An 11,488-nucleotide genomic window follows, 5' to 3' on the forward strand; every position below is an offset into this window, starting at 1 on the left:
TTAATAACTCCTTGTATTTTAACAGGAGGTAATGTTGTTTACTTAGTTTCCAGTCTTAGTTCAGAATTTCACATTCTGATGAGTTACAGAGTTTTAATTGAGTAGATGAACATTCATCTAGAAAACTGTGCTCAAACTTCTGCCAGAACACTGTGGTAATGGTAAGATTCCCAGGTGTAACAAATTATAATATTCTATCTCCAGAACTCAGAGTAGTTATGGCAGGAGTTACGAATAAGCTGCTATGGTATTCTGGGCCTACAAACACTTTTTCCTTTTCTTTTTCTTTCTTCTTTTCTTTCCTTCTTCCTATCCTTCTTTCTTTCTTCCCCAGGACTATATATATATATATATATATATATATATATATATAGTGGGTATATTGTCCTGGTATGTATGTATATATATGTATACGTGTGTGTGTGTATGCATCACCCCAAGTTAAAGTCATGTAGATTGCATGCACATTGTTAATGGCAGAAGCCATGGATTTGAACAGCAGCTGCCCTGCTTTGAATGGCCTACATGCTCTTTCATTCTTCTCCACACTTGTGAGGTCTATGCTACTTACTTGCTTTAAGCACCTGGCCCCTGTGGGGAGGTACTCACATCTGCCACTACCTATCCACATACAGGGCCATATAATGTTTGTCTGACCTTAAAGCTATATCTTAGAATTTTCCATATCTTTGCAGTAGAGATCCTGTACCTGGGTTCTGTAATAACTCCCCCTGCTTTTTTTTAATCAAACACAATGGAAATAAAATCAGTCCACCAAATATTAGGATATAAAGGGAATTAAGACCAACATCAGCAAATGCTTTAGTGCCAGCAGGTATCAAAATGGCCAATATTGCCTATGATTTGGCCTAAAGATTTAAGGATAGAGGGTGTTATGGAAAAGAAAAGGAGAAAAATGTGACATCCAGGAAAGAAGGGAAAAAATACCTGAGTGAGGAGAAAGAGAGAAGCAAACACAAGGAGAGAAAGACACTGTCCTTCTGGTAGGGAGACACCACCAGTGCCACCTATAATTCCCTCAGGGACAGCTAACAGCCCGAGCCACACCAGTTACCTACCCTGGATTAAGGCAACATATTAGAATAAAAAATGGATAGAGAGGAGGAGGAAGAGAGAGAGGATTTTATCTACTAGGTAACAATGTTATGCAATCACTTGGAAAATGAGTAGAGATATCCCATTTGTTCCAAACAAATCCATTAAAGAAAAGTAGTTCTCCTGAAATGTGTCCATTTTTCTCCAGGTTTTGCTGGTTTGAGTGCTTAAGTAAGCCCACCTAATAGTCAGTAATAGACACTAATCTCATCCTCTTCTAAACCATCCACTCTGGTGACCAAAAAAAGCTAGTTTCATTATTTTAGCTTATTCCTGGTATTTAATAATAGGAGACATTTTGAGGGCACTAACAGGGTTACTTGTCAGGAACTCCTTTTACATAAGGCTAAAAACACGCCACGAGTGACACTTGAAACTGATCATCCTTTTAGCCATTCTGTCAGGCTTCCGAAAATAAATGAGTGGGCTGCAGAAGGGAAGTGGCTTACCAGAACATCGCAAAAATTTGCTGATCCTGACTTGCTGAAATTTTGCTTACCTAATGCAAAGCTAAACACTTCACTTCTCCACAGTGTTTACAATCTACCCATATCTTTTCTTGGGTTTCCTCCATTCAGTGTTGCTCCCTCCTCAGGCAATAACAGTGAAATACAAAAAAGAGCAGCAAAAGTCACTCTCTTCAGCTGATGGAATGACACAATGGATACTTCTCACACTTAAACACAAAATCACTGTGCTTATGTAAAAATCGGGATTCCAAATGCTGTATGACATGTATTCAACAATACTAACTGAGTGGATCAGATTGCTATGTGAGATGGAGTAAGAAACTTACTTGGCTGAGGAAATACCTTGATCAGGAAGGTGTTTCTCCCATGGCAAGGGTTAGCTTCTGCACTCTGTAGGAATGACTTCTTCCATGTTCTGAATATGAGAAACTCAACCTCAGGAGCTGTGAAAAGACAAAATATTCTCTGTCCTAAAATACTGTAATGAACTGGGTTAAAGGGGAAACATAAGCTCAAAAAAGTTCAGCAAGTGACAACCATTAGTAAGGCTTTCTCCAAGTTATGACAATTGAATAATAAATACTTCACACATATTTCTCATTTTCACTCCCCCCCCATACAAACCCCAGGCCCCCTAGCAGATTAAGCCACAAAGCTGTAGCATACAACACTGCCACCTAGTGGGCCTTTGAGGAAACTAACATATCCCACATTCATGAAGTTTTTCCTTCCCTCTTGTTATCTAAAAAGCACTTAAGGTCCCACAGTTATCTTCTGAATATATTTACTAAGGTTAACCTATAGGCTTTTTTTCTTCTATACTTCAATTACTAAAATGAAAAAAATTTTAGAACCATTAACACTACCCTTAAAATCATAGGGTTTTGTGTTAAGCTCCTGGGCTCTACTACTTAGCTCCACAAATTTGCCAAGTTACTTGTACCTCCTTGTGCCTCAGTTTCCACCTCTGTAAAATCGGCAAAATCATAGTATTTACCTTACAGAAATATTGTGAAAAGTACACGAATTAGTACTTGTGAGGGACTTAACACAGTACCAGGCACATATGAAGCTCAAGTGTTTTATCTTATTGTCCATATTACAATATTTTCTGATGCTGCTTTTAAAATATTTGTACTTGTTGCTTGGCCTGGAACCATAACTACCAAATATTGTTGAAATTGGAAAATATGTTTAGGTTTTTAAAAAATATTCTTAAACTTTAAGAAAGGATCTGGTTATGCACTAACAACCATCTGTTTACATTAACTTCAGAGCAGCTAAGGAACCAATAAGAGATAAGTGAACAGGATTGGCTCTAGATGACGTTAGAAAAGAATAATTTCCTGAAGCATTTGTTTGGGGTTTTGTTAAAATTAGAAATATTGAGAAGCAGAGAATAGAAAAAAGGACGATACATTCCAAGTGATGAAAATAACATGTGCTAAATCTTACAGGAATGAGCAAATTGAAAGCCTACGGTTTAGACTTAGATAAAACTTTGCTTAAGGAAAAAAAAAGACACCTTGGCAATTTAATTTATTTTAATGGTTCTTACATTCTAGAACATAATACTGCTGTCTTAAAACCTAAATTGTGATCTAGATCCAAAAAAGAAAGTGGAGTGTATTGTCAACATTCTTTTTCCATTATAGCATTTAAAGTGGATGGAAACTGAACATATTAAAAGAGATTTGCCCTCCATTTTTCACCCTGCTCTAAACTGAGCATGAGATGATGCAGGGGATGTACATGCAGGCATGTACATTCATGATAGTAATCAGAATCAGATGCTTAATTTATGGACTCATAGCACATGAAAGAAAAAAATCCAAGCATTTACTGTAGCTGCTGCTGATTACTGACTATTCATTAAAAAGGTATTTGGCTTGTGCCAATGTAACCCTGATGTTCTTTGTAAAGAAAAAGTCTATCGTGCAGTTTTCTTATAAATTATGCAGGTCCCTGTTCATTCTTCTTCAAAAACCCATGCCCTGCTTCATAATAAAGAGCTGTTTAAAGGTTCCTACAGCCTAGGGATTGTGGCTAAAATACTGAAGTCACACAATTAAAGGGAAGAAAAAACTAAATTAAGCCTCTGAAAAGGGACACTGCCCAAGTTAACGCTTTCCTTGTGCCCGAGTGAAACTTACTCTGACGAGCACAGCTAAAACGTGTTCTGGTAATTGCTTCCTTCCTCAGCATAGCTGAGTAATTGCTCTACAACTTTGCCCTCCCAGCATACACACACAGAATTTTCATGATATGATCCCAAAATGACACTAGACCCAAAGAGCAATGTCTTTAAAATCCTGCACTCAAGAAGAATGGGAAAGATTACCAAGAGAACTCAGTTTTTGGTCTAGCAGCAGCTTTGGCTTTCATCCAGAAGGGAAAGAAAAACATCCAGAATACCATCAGAACTTATGCCCCATCTTCTCTCTCTAGATACCAGTCCACACAGCCAAACACAATTGATCCAGATGTTTTGGCTGCTCAGTGTCTATTCCAATTGCAAGAGCTAGAGAACATGAGAAATGTCTTTGTGGATCAGACAAATAGCTTATGTCATCAAGTCATCTGTGAGAAGATATGTTCATCTTCCCTGATACCAATCTCAAAAGAAGGAAGGTTGACTCTGAAACTTACTCCTAGATTTCCTTTCCTTAATAAAGCTAGTATGATATAATATTTCTCCTTTTCTTCCTAAGTCCTTCCTGATGTCATATGCATTTTCAGTTTGTACTCACCCCTTGAAGTTCCAAAAGTTTATAAAGCCTGTTATGATAAATAATGTCTCATTTGTTTGCCTTACCATCTTTACTAATGACTGGCACAGTGGTGAGCACACAGAAAATATCTGGGGGAAAGTGCATACCAACTTGAATGGGCTGGATTGGAGATATGTAAGGTCTAGCCCCTCAATATAAATATACAACCTCACTGGTTCCCCTCGACTGGACTCCTGAGGACGCTAGCCTGAGTTTTTGGCTTTGAAAAGGAGACAAGCACATGACATCTGGGTCTCTTGGCTTTTTAAATATTGATTCTGAAAGAGATGAGACAGGATTTTCAGTGATTCCACTGGCTTAGGGATATGGTTCTCAACAATAAAGTTGACCGAATTCCTTACAACATGGCAGAAAGCCACCTGGAAAATAAATGGGTAGCTTTTGCTTCAATCTATTCCAACCTCACTTTCCTCGGAAAAGCAAGTGGATCATCATCTTTTCTCTGTTTCTTTTACCCTCAGTAGACACCATGCCCTCCACATGTCCTGTTGCTCATTATTATGAATTTCTCCTTACTTTCTATGACCAATCAAGTAATATTTAAACTCAGAGAAGGGATCTGGGATAGGTTATTTATAACTGTGATGCTTTGGGAGACTAAGAGATAAATTCTAAGACCATCAAGGGAAAATCACCAGAAATCCCGGACTAAATTATGTCTATCCCCAAGCCAAACCATCTGTCACCAACTAAATGCTAAACTGCATGTATATGAGCCAATACTCAGGTTTAAAGTAAAGAAATCTATGTTATAATATTATAATATTTTTTATAATTTTTTACATTTTTATATTTTATAATATTTTTAGCCTATAAAAATATCTACCCTACAGACTCACTACTCTCTAAGTAATATCTTAGTTAAGATAAAAACTTAAAAGCTACAAGCACACCTTGAGAACATTGATTTTCCCCCTTCCTGAAATATCCAATCCTATTCAATGGTTAAACAATAAGGTGCCTGCTCCCGCTGGCTCAGAAATACAGACAACATGTCACACTAATGTTTGTTTTCCCTCTGCTGCAGTCACAGCTTATCACTCCTATTTGATGGTAGGTAGACCCACTGCTTTGACTTATTCTGTTACTTATGTGACAAAGGCTGACCCACCAAGGTCAGTGGTTGGATGTCATCCATCATGTTGCCGATATGTCTGCCATGATTGATGGGGATGATACACTGCAGGGTCCCTGGCTTTTGTTACCGTCACATTTTTTTCTCTCAGTCACAACAGGATTAGAGCTCTCATGTACTAGACCACCTCATCTAATGGTCCTGTGAATACAATGGCTCAAGAACTGGCCTGCTTTAAAGATCAGGGGAACACAAGGTAGTGCAGGACTATGGTTCTTACTCACTCAAAAAGTGTGCTGACACGTAGGACCTAGGGCGAGAACTCAAACCAAGTTGTAATCTTTTGCTTGAGTGTAAATGTGGATGATTTTTACCCAAATCTATAGCCTTAATAAATCAGCACATCCCAAACATTAAAGCCTGGATGGTGTGAACAAGCCCATTAAAGTAACCTCAAGTTTTTAGCGAAGTAAAACAATAGATCAGTGAATTTTATAGCTAAAAAATGGAAAAGGAGTAAACTTCTCGTTTTGTAGATAACATGCAATCTTACAGACATGATTAAAATCCTAACCCTAGGTTAATAACCACAATACTCCTGATTTTCAAGCTTCTCCTCCCCGCAAACCTGACAACTCCAACACAGGCAGAAGCACAGAAGTCGATTATGGGGAAAATGCAACTGGACTGTGTGTACACTTCCTCTTCATCGTCTTCTCCTTTTAATCAATAGCACACCGAGTCTCCAGCTTCTATTGAATTAGGTTTACAAAGCTTTTTTGTTCTCACCTGTCGCTAAGAAAAATCATTCATGGCATCCTGGATCTGAACTAGCAGAGACTGCATGAATCAAAAAGGTAAAAACGCTCCCTCCCTAGGGAGGCTGCCAGCTGTCTCATTGATTCAGCGCTGCTCTTGGCTGATTCGGAGGCTACCCTGGCACCAGTTTCAGAGAGCGCCGTATAATAAGGTACCACAATGCAAACTGTTACCAGGGAGAAACAGAACATCTGGTCTGGAACAAAGACAAAGTCCATTGCTAAGAAGCAGCCTGGCCATCCGCATCCAAGCGTGAATATGCTGGGGCCTGTCACCTAAAAGAGGGGGCCCCTGGAGCCAAATAAGTGAAAATAAAATAAAACCACAAGGAAAAAGAAATCCTGAGAGAGGAATAACATATTATATTCTCACCAGTTCTTTCTAAATGGAAGATGATAGTCTCAAATGAGATACTCTAAGAGCTATTTTTTTTTAAAAATTTGACCAAAAAGAATGGTAAGAATTGAAATTTTAAAAAGCAAAAATCAGTCTATTTGTGTCTTTATTGTATACATGTGTGTTTAATGACTGAAAGCTTCCCTTGCTATCCTGCTGCTGTAAGCAGAGCTAATGACTGGCCTCTGTTCTGTAGAAATATTTTAACTGCCAAGGACCTATTGAAAAGTGGGCAGTGAATGTGAGGGCAGTGAGAAGCAGCAGCATGCGTGATACCTACATATGCCTTCTACCGTGCTGTGTACCTACACCCAGAGGTTCAGAGTCGGACGCTGTCCAGGTGGGTTTACGAGCTATTGCTCTTTTTGCTGTTTGAGTACTAAATAACACCTTCAGAAAAGGAGAAGAATCTGACTTCCAAATGCTTTAAAATCCATATTTAAAAAAACAAAAAAGCAAAAACAAAACAAAAACCCGCTTACCCTGTTGACAAAGCTCCTGTCAGAGTGAGAGTCATTATACTCTCCATAAGGTTTGTGTACTTCATTCCTTTTCAAAGCCATCTGTCTGAATTTAATTCACTGATAATTTTATCAGTCTCCCCATGCTTTGCCTGAAAGCTCTCCATAGCATTTTTTATTCTTCACAGATGTTAACTCTTTAAATGACAGTTTCAACGCAGCTAGAATTTTGATAAAGATACACATTTTCTCTGAAGGATCTCTCTCATATACAACCCATTCCAATTGCCCCGCCGCACCAGCAGTTGTGATTTTCAACAAAAGCCGTGGTTCTCCTGGGCAAAGCCAATCTGGATGCAAAACTGTATCTAGGATATTGCTAAAGAAGCCACATAGAGAGCATCATCCCAGGCATGCGCAATACCTATTATTTCAGATGCCCTTTTGGAAACTGGAAATCAGAATACATTTTATAGGGATAATTCCAAACTTCCTGCCTAAGTAAGGGCATTTAAGATTATTTTTTTTTAAATGCAGACCATTAAAATGTGCTATAGATCTATTTCAAAATCAGCTGTTTGAAGGAATTGTTTCTTCTAAAAAAAAAAAGAAGAAGAAGAGGAAGAACATTGAAATGGACTTTTAGGTTGTACTAAGTAGTTTATCTCAAGTATGTTATCTAATCATTTTGAGAATAGTCTATTTTTATTTTCCAGATTAATTTAAGGAAAAGATCTTTGAACAGTTGATGTCACATCCTACTTTTAATTTTGCCCAATAGGCATTTCTAAGCCTCTTTGCTAGACAAGGTATGATGCTGGACACTGCAGGAGGTGTACAGGAAAGCTCGCAAAAACAACTAGTCCCTAAGAGCTGTGGCCAAGCTAAGAAGATGAAACACAAAGCAGACTGTGTCTAATACAAAGTGCTGCACAAGCACAAGCAGGAGACAGACTTATGTAACCAGAAACATGGGTGCAGACTTCATAGCAGACCCGTTTTTACTTGGTCCCTGAAAACTGGGTAGGATTTTGAGGAGGAGGAATGAGAATGAGAAGGTACTGGATACTGGGAACTCCATTCATAAGAACATGGATGTGGGACAGCATGGAACAAATTCTGGGAACACCAGTGGCACCACCTGGACTGGATCAGAAGGTATATGAGCAAAGAACCCAGAGAAACAGAGATGTAAAGCAGGGCCATGATTTAGAGATGGAGAGGTGCCACTGGTAACAAAGGTCTTTGAGGAGAAGTAAGACCTAATGTGAACTGCACTTTCGAAAGACAATGGCCATCCTCTGTAGGGTGAATGAGGAAGAAAGATATCAAAGACAGGGAAATTTTAAATGTGTTGTCATTAGGAGGGCAAAAGAAGTCCAGGCTTAAGGCAAGGGCAGTTGGAATGAAATTCAGGGAATTTTCTCAAACACTCCAATGAAACAGATGGTATAGATATATTCAAATCAAAAGAAAGGTGGGCTGAACAAAGCAACCTGACAAAAGTACTTTGCTGATTTGCCTCTTTTTTGTTGTTGTTGTTAACTCTTGGGTATCCCAGGTATTGCCACCATTTCACAAAGGAACCAATACAGCCCTTTCTGGAAGTGTCTTCCTCAAACCTGTGATTTTTAACCCCTGGGGTTTGCACCTTTCCTAGAAGTATAATGACACTAGGTTGATGCATGGAGTGTACAGAGCAAGCTCCTATTCCAACTCCCTGCTCCAAAAATCCATTCAATATATTGTCCTATGATGGAGGACATGTCAGGTATTAAACTGATAAGGACAAATACTATACTTGATCTTAGCCAAAAGGCCGAAAGGCAATGGTGATTATTTTTTGTCTATTAATGATCACTGATACTGCTTTCAGGACAGTCAGAAAGTTCCTCCCTCCCATTCTGTGTTTATATTCTCTGAGCTTTCTAGGGAAGACACTATGCTGAAAGCCTGATACATGGACAGGAGAAAGGCCAAGAAAACAAGGCACTGACTCCTCAGTAGTCCAGGTCTAAGTGGCATGACAGGAGGGAATGATGGGAGAGCAAGTTAGTGCCCTAATTAAAATAATGTAGATACCATCCATAGATTAAAACATCAAAAAAGAAGAATAAAAATGTATTGCTTAAAACTGGGGATATGGATGATTATTACTGCCCCTCTGAGGGACAATATGATAGAAGAACGGAAGATCTTAATCTTCTCAGGACATGATTATGTTAACTTTCACTAATCTCAAGGATAATGTGTGATACTAAACCAAGTCCCAGCCTAGAAAAACTGCCTTTATTTATTTATTTGTTTATTTATTATTTATTTATTTAGGGATTCAAGTATTGTATTTTTTTTTTCAAGTTCTTACTTAAATTCCGCTAGTTAACATATGGTACGATATTAGTTTCAGGCATAGAATTTAGTGATTCATCACTTACATACAACACCTAACTTATTACCCATCATCTTTTTAACCCATACTCCACCCTCAACCCTGTCCTCACCCCTACCCACCTCGTCTCCAGTAACTATCAGTTTGTTCTCTATAGTTAAGAGTCTGTTTCTTGGTTTGCCCCCCTCTTTTTCTCCCCTATGTTCATTTGTTCTTCTTCTTACATCTCACATATTAGAAAAACTGCATTTAGAACAAAGTGTATAAATGCTTAACAACAAGCAACTTAGGGGAGAATCTGGCTTAATGTGGTATGGTAGGACTAGCTAGTCATTCACCAAAACCCATTCTCCTTTTTCCCTGAGGACATAGCCAGACTCTATTTCCTGGCCTCATGATGGATTCTACAACTGACTTCTGCCTAACTGAAAGTGATCACAAATGATGATCTCCACTTTACCAGCCTGAAAAGCTTTCAGCTTGAGCCTCCATATTCTCTTTTTTGTCTTCTGATGAAGTAGAGGAGCAGACAACTCCAAGTCTCCATGGGAATGATGGGGCCACATGAGGAAAAGACTGTGTGAGGCAGACATTTCCAACAACCTACACTGGAATGTGTTGGGAATGAGAATACTTTCAAAAACTGAGATTTTGGGTTTGTGAGGAATATCAATTAGTCTGCTCTGACTGATATACATTTAAGGCTTTAGAGTCAGACAAACTTAAACCTTTGTTTCAGCTCTGTCACTTCACTAGCTCTGAAAACTTGACTAAGTTCCTTAACCTCTTAGAGCTTCAGTTCCCTTATAAGTAAAACAGGGAAAGTAGAACTGCTGTGAGCATAAAGTAAATAAAGTGTATCTATATCTATTGGTACTGTGCCTGGCAAGAGAAAGCATACACTGTAAGATAGCTATTACTATAATTGGTAGAGAGGAGACATCATTTATATACTCTTATTAGCCAGCATTTAAACGGCCTTGGAGAATGGGATAAGAAGGTAGACCTATTAGAAATGTTCCTCTCTAGTATTTTCTAGAGAAGGCAACTACAATTTTATCTTCATCTGTTATAAAGAATTACTTCTGATTAAAAGAGTATCTTGTTAATCTCAAGGAATGATAAAGAAACTTAAGATTTAGAGTTGAGATTAAAATTCTAGTATTAATTCTCTAACTCTGGCCATGATTGAATGACTAGTATGGGAAATAGTCTCATTCCAAACTGTGAAACTGTATAATATATAGACAGAGCCAACTGCTGTCAAGCACTAGACAACAAACTCTACAGGGCTGTGATCCTTGACAGAAGGGAAACATGTAGGGTGAGCTTCATGTTGACCCCATATTTCTATCTAGGGCACTTTCTGAAGTACATAAAGTGCTTGTCTCAGTAAGAGGAGACAAAGTTTGGAATTCAGGGTTGCTTAAGAGACTACAGTTTAAAGAGAAAGGTACTTGAGATGGGAAAGATGCAAAAAGTGGGGTCCCTAGAACTCCGGATAGAGGTGCCCCTCACAACCTTGGCCAAGCACTGGACTGTACTTGAGCAGGGCGAAACTCACTGAGTCCATCAGAGAACAGTTGCTAGGAAGTGATTCCTTAATGAAGATACCAGAAGTTATAAAGTGCTGGGAAACTTTGGATTTCTAGCCCATCAGAGAGTAATAATGAGATTTCACTTAGTACTTTGGACACTTGGTTAAGTTTTCACAAAGGCCACAGATTAGAAGAAAGGACTATGTCCTAGAATAAGGGATATGCTCTGGGGTGGGGGGGTGGAACTGTAAGATATCCTTTCTAACAATATCTAAAACATCTACAATGGGTTTCTCATCCTCAGCACTACTGAAATATTGGATCAGATTGTTCTTTGTTGTGCCATGCTTTACTTGTAAATTATAAGATGTTTAGCAGCATTCTTAATCTCTACCCACTATATGCCATCATCACTCCCAAGTTGTGACAACC

General features: G+C 38.6%; 1 non-coding gene across 1 annotated transcript; it reads right to left on the reverse strand.

The window, feature by feature from the left end:
* Positions 1-8,769: 8,769 nt before the first annotated feature.
* On the reverse strand, positions 8,770-8,960 carry LOC116878964. Its single transcript, XR_004384928.1, has one exon. It is a non-coding gene; the product is annotated as a U2 spliceosomal RNA (small nuclear RNA).
* Positions 8,961-11,488: the final 2,528 nt, after the last annotated feature.

This window comes from Lontra canadensis, unplaced genomic scaffold, assembly GCF_010015895.1.
Source record: "Lontra canadensis isolate GAN:19392208 unplaced genomic scaffold, GSC_riverotter_1.0 scaffold2, whole genome shotgun sequence".
NCBI classification, from domain to species: domain Eukaryota; kingdom Metazoa; phylum Chordata; class Mammalia; order Carnivora; family Mustelidae; genus Lontra; species Lontra canadensis.